The sequence below is a fragment of the Doryrhamphus excisus genome, linkage group LG13 (genome assembly GCF_037039965.1).
Source record: "Doryrhamphus excisus strain RoL-2023G ecotype Guam linkage group LG13, RoL_Dexc_Guam_v1.1, whole genome shotgun sequence".
In the NCBI taxonomy this organism is placed as follows: Eukaryota; Metazoa; Chordata; class Actinopteri; order Syngnathiformes; family Syngnathidae; genus Doryrhamphus; species Doryrhamphus excisus.
The window spans coordinates 5,274,197-5,280,196 of record NC_136369.1 but is presented as its reverse complement, the minus strand read 5'-3'; positions in this window follow the sequence as shown (position 1 = coordinate 5,280,196).

Here is a 6,000-nt window from a genome sequence, read left to right as displayed (position 1 = left end):
TGTAATTTGAATGATTTGTAGTCATATTTATAGGTATTTAGTGCTCATTGCCTCTACTGTAGCTCACATTAGCTAGCTACAGTTTGCTAATGACAGTTAGCTAATAGCTGAGCAAGCATAACATCAACAACAGTAATATAGAGTAGACAGTATTGCTGATGCTTCATATTTATGTTGGTATTTATACTCCTATTACATATTACTAGCAAATTTGTGGTTTTGTCTTTGTAATTTGAAAGATTTGTAGTCATATTTATAGGTATTTAGTGCTCATTGCTTCTACTGTAGCTAACATTAGCTAGCTACAGTTTGCTAATGACAGCTAGCTAATAGCTGAGCAAGCATAACATCAACAACAGTAATATAGAGTAGACAGTATTACTGATGCCTCATATTGCCTACATAATCTGATATACACTTGTCCGTTTATTATTTTAGGCACTGTGCAGCACAACCCACCAGCTCTCCTAAGATGCTGCCCTCAACAACTAGTTCCTTTCAGACTAGCAGTCGCAGCTTGGTCTTTGGTCTGGGCCCCCATTGATAGCCCTATAGGAAATGATGCTGTAGAAGTTCATTGTACTCAACATTTCCAGGTCAACTTTTTGGCAATTAGACTAGAAATTGCACATTTTCCGAAATTTTACAAAAGTTTATGTGTGAGGTGGCATCCCTAAATCTCAATGGATTTCCTCAAAACTTTGCAAAAAACATTTTTATGATCATTAATTTAAAATTTCCCATTCAAATTTGATGCACCTTAATGTACGTATGTACATTATATATTGCTGCTTGAATAAAAAAAGCTTAAAAAAAGCTTTAAAAAAAAGCTTAATAAAAAGCTTTATTCGTCACCTATGAGGCTTGACTCAGTGTATGTGTGTGTGTGTGGTCACCGTCACCTTCTCTCAGGGTTATGTCCTGTACCCTTGTGCTCTTCAATCAGCTCTAATGGATCCTCTGGCTCAGATTCAGCTGGGGCACTGATTATGATACTAAAGACACACACACACACGCAGAGCAGGGTGTGGTGGGTGGCCGATGTGCGTCGTGATGGGTATGACGACCCTCCCAACATCCCTCCCATTTTTCATCCTGTTTGCTGCAGTCATGTCAGCAGCGTAAAATGATGTCAATTCACTAAATAATTCAATACAACTTTAAAAAATATAAATACAACAAAAGTGCTTTATCATCATATTATTGTGTGCACATGAATGTGGAGAGTTCACATGGGTCCCATCCATCGTGCTTCTCTCAGCCACTTCATTCGAGAGTGAACTGGTCCCCAGGGGCTAATGTGTGCTATTGTATGTGTGTGTGTGTGGTCTCTACATTATTCTCCCCAGTGCATTTCTATGGGCTGGGAAAAAAGGCTCTGTGTCGTTTTTGTCTCTATAAAAGCACTGCGCTGTGAGCAAGATGGCAGACCCTTCATCCGATGGATAAAACACACAGTCAGAGAAGCAGGTCTACTGAAATTGCCTCACAGTTTTACTACTTCAGGTCAGCAAAATACTTAGTTGGACAACAGCTTAAATACCTGCACCAGGAAAATGTTACAACAAGATGTGCAATCATACTGTCTGAATATTTGATTTTAATACTATAATAAATAGCAATATGGTCGACGGTGTCAGCGTATTCACCAGACGTCATCATATCATCGAATCAGTCTCAACTAAATTAAGGGGTATCCAGTGAGAGAAATTGGGACACAGCTTTTTCAAATTAAAAATTGAGCAACAAATTCTGTTAATATAAACCTTCAAATAAATCTGGGTATTATGTTATTCTTGTAAAAGTACAACTTTCTTTCTCAGTTGTCTATTTTTGCTGTTGGTTCTTTTTTTTTGTTAAATAATATTTTTAGAATATGGCATAGGCAGCAAATGAACCTCAGTTTGAACACCCTCGAAATGACGGAAAAACATACAGGAAATGAAATGAAAAACAACAGGAACTGCTGTGGCTGTAATGACATATAAGCTCATCGATCAGCTTGCGCTCCCACACATGTAAACATTTTCTGTGAGATTTCTATATTTATAAATAATGGCAACTTTGATTTGAAATCAGAGAAAATGATCCCTGACTTGTCTCGCTGATTGTATAGCGATTGTCTTTTTCCTGCTCTGAGCTCCAATCGGTCTACCTGCAGCCGGTCTGAGAGGTTCTGAGACCGGTTCTATAATTAGGTTCTCTTGGTTGATTCAATTAGAGAAGCCGCTCCATTCATTTAGCTCACGATTCTCCTCAGCTGCTTGGAGAGGCTAATGGACAAGATGGAGAGATATATGGGAAGCAATAAGACATGGCAGTATCTTATGTTGTGATACAGGCAATGCTATTTAACATTTTTATGCTCATGGGTCTAAAACCCTGTATTGTTAGCTAAAACTTTTAACATTTATCCCTCCTATCATTTCATGACATCTGCATATGTCATCATCTTGCTGTGTTTCCAAGTACTGACTTGCAATTACATTACGGGGGACATTACTTAGGAAGGACATAAATAGTGGTCAGTCATCATGGTAGTGGAGTGGAAGAGGAGATATAGACAGAATCTCTTTTATCAAGAAAACACTCAATAATGTTCATGTGTATTCTCAAGGATATACTGAGAAATGTTTACAAAAGGGCATTCCACATACAGTATAGGCTGACATATGTAACGACATAATTTCTGTTCAAAGGAAAGAGAATCAATCTGTCCATACTGCTTATAGCAGGGTTGTCCAAATGTTTTACACCGAGGGCCACATAGTGAAAAATGAAAGGATGGGGTGAAAGTCCAGGGTGAACCCTGCCTCTTGCCGGAAGAGAGCTGGGATTGGCTCCAGCATACCTACCCTAGTGAGGACAAACTGTATAGAAAATGTGTTTCTCATAATACAACTATTACATCAGATTATGATTATTTTTTGCTCATTATAATATTAATTCATTCATTTTCTACTGCTTTTCCTCACAAGGGTCGTGGGGGTGCTGGAGCCTATCCCAGCTGTCTTCGGGCAAGAAGCGGGGTACATCCTGGACTGGTCGCCAGCCAATCACAGGGCACATATAGACAAACAACCATTCACACTCGCATTCATACCAATGGACAATTTGGAGTCGTTAATTAACCTAGCATGTTTTTGGAATGTGGGAAGAAACCGGAATACCCGGAGAAAACCCACGCAAACTCCACACAGAGATGGCCGAGGGTGGAATTGAACCCTGGTCTCCTAGCTGTGAGGTCTGCGCGCTAACCATTCGACCGCCGTGCAGCCCTCATTATATTATGAAATTCTTTATTCTTGTTCATTCGTGTATTCTTGATGAAGTCGCTTGTTTGGGTAGTGGCTAGTTAGTAGCTACATTTCAATAGACCCGGCTACTCTTAGTCCTTTCTGGTCTCTCAATCGATCCATCTGCCTTTGTAAGGCTTTGTTGTGATTCATATCACAGTCACAGCTAACAGATTTAACCACCATATCCATCATTACAGACAGCTATTAGGCCGCATTGAACCGCTGCTGCTGTTTTACGAATTCTGCAATACACCAATGCAGTGGATAATCCAAATAGCACCAGACCTGTTATCATGGTTCCGAATAGGTAGATGCATTCAATGTCCTCCACAGAAAGGCAGTCACATGACACTACTTCCCACAACTGGCCATCATGTACCCATCGAAAAGATCTTGTCAAATGCGTTGAGCGACCAGTCAATCAATTCCATGATTTAGTTTTAAAGAACATTGCAGAGAGAGGCTCTTAAAAGTATGAGACAAGACTAAAACGAGACGTAGAAGCAAAGCAGGGAAGATAAGGGAGGAGAGGGGAAAGATGCAACCTCCTTTGTTGAGAGGCAAAATAGGAAGCATTATAATTATCTGTCTTTCCAAGAAACTCTGATGCAAAAGTCAATTTCAGCTACCGTGCATGAAATTTCTTGACAAGCTTTTTGTACACTTCCAAGAGAGAGATTTCTGCAAATAAAAACAAAACATTTTGGGCACTAATTTTGTGATGCAGCGCAAGGTGGCACAGGGTGGTGTAGCATGGGGTACCCCACCAGGGGTAATTCAGTCCAGTGCACCACTGTATGCAGCCAATTTGGTAGACTAGACTGCGCCGAAATGGGCGTGGCGGCACACCATGGGAGGTGTCCACATTTTCCGCTTGGCGCAGTGAGAATTTTGTGACAAAATAGCTCACCAAAGGTTAATATAACTGTCATGAACAGATGATGCGTCTCATGAGGTGAATGATGGCCTCTGATACGCAGTCCAGTCCAGTGCATTTAAAGGCAATGAGAGGCGTTCATTTGATTGGTTAAGATAACACTCGGCTGTGTTAAACCCTCTCATGCCCTCTCTCCTCTGTCGTTGCCACTGGTGGGAGGCATGGGTGCGCGGCGCAGTCCTGCTCACGAACATTGCAAAGTTGGCCTTCAGTCACGCCTACACTTGGTCTTCAAAATTAGAGCCCCACATGTCAAAACTCTAGACATATGAAAATGAATGTATTGGAATGTGCAGACAGGCTTTCAAATAGAAATACTTGCTTGTAGACACATTGGACGTTATGATAAACTACCATTTTTGCCTTGTATTTGCCTCTTGCCATTATGAGCTGAAATATGGAGGTCTCTTTTAAAAACCTTAACAGTCTGTGGGGACTTCAGGTGATCGGGGAGGAGAGAAGGCCCGGTCGCTCATAGTGTGGAGCTTAGTCCTGGGAAATTTTTTGGTTTTGGAGTGGAGGGTGTCTGGAGAATAGTTCCTTGAGGTTTTCGAGGGCATGTGAAGCCCATGTATTAGATTCTAAATGGGACAGGAGGCCAGTGAAGAGATATCAGAATTGGGATGATGTGATCGTATTTATCCTCATCAGGATCCTGGCAGTGCTGTTCTGGATGTATGTGGTCTCTCGCCATGGATCCCGATGAGTGCATTGCAGTAGTCCAGCCTGGAGAAGACAAAGTCATGGACAAGCTTTTCTGCATCAGCCAGGGTGAGTAGTGGACGATGTTTGGCGATGTTTCTGAGGTGGTTACAGGAGGTCTGGCAGAGTCTTGCAGTCATACCAAATCATTTGTACTTGGTCTGAATTGAAAATAGACTGAAGGGTGGATGTGAGAGTCTTCAGTTTGCATCATGGTCAAAATCTGTAAAATCAACCTTTTTAGACATGGTTGGAATATGAGTGAGTCGAAGCGAAGAAAGGCGAAACTTCATATAAATGTCAAACCATTTGTTGATGACTTCAAATTTAAGACAAAAATCTGCTTCAGCCAAATTATCAATGACTTTTGTAAAGACAACGTAGGGCATTCTAAAAATACCCAGTCGTTGTCAATGAATGACTTGTTTTGGTTCAGGTCCAAATGTTCCCTTCCTGAGAGTCCTACGCAAAAACCCTCCCCCAACCATCTCCTCGTTGTCCGTAAAGCACTAAATAAATGGATTGACTCGGGCAAGCGACAGTTTTCCTTCATAATTGTTAATTATGGAGAGTGCTCAGTGAGGCACTCGCCATGAATGGATATGAGATGCTCTTTCTTCCCCCACCCTCTCCCCTGTCTATTTTATGGGATTGGTCCTACTTCTCAAGGACGCCAAAAAGGACACTTATGATGAAGGAGGAGGTGCAGAGAATGGGTTGGGTAGCTGCGTCATACTTGTACATTACCATTGGTGGATTTTATGACAACAGGCGCCAGCATGCTACACCCCTCCCATCCGAGTGCCTCATAGCTGACCACCAGCAGCCCCGCACAAACCCGAGTGGCTCCTGCTCGGGTCCAAGACGAGAGTACAGCACTTAAGATAATGTAAATAACCAAGGAGAGCTATTTTAAGACACCGTCTTTCACTATGGCCATGAACGGGGGACAAAGATGCAACCCAAGCGATCGTAATTTCACTCACGTTTTCAGACATGTTCTCTGTCTGCCATACAACTGGCCGAAGAGCCGTCACAAAAGAAAGCTCTAACATAACCACT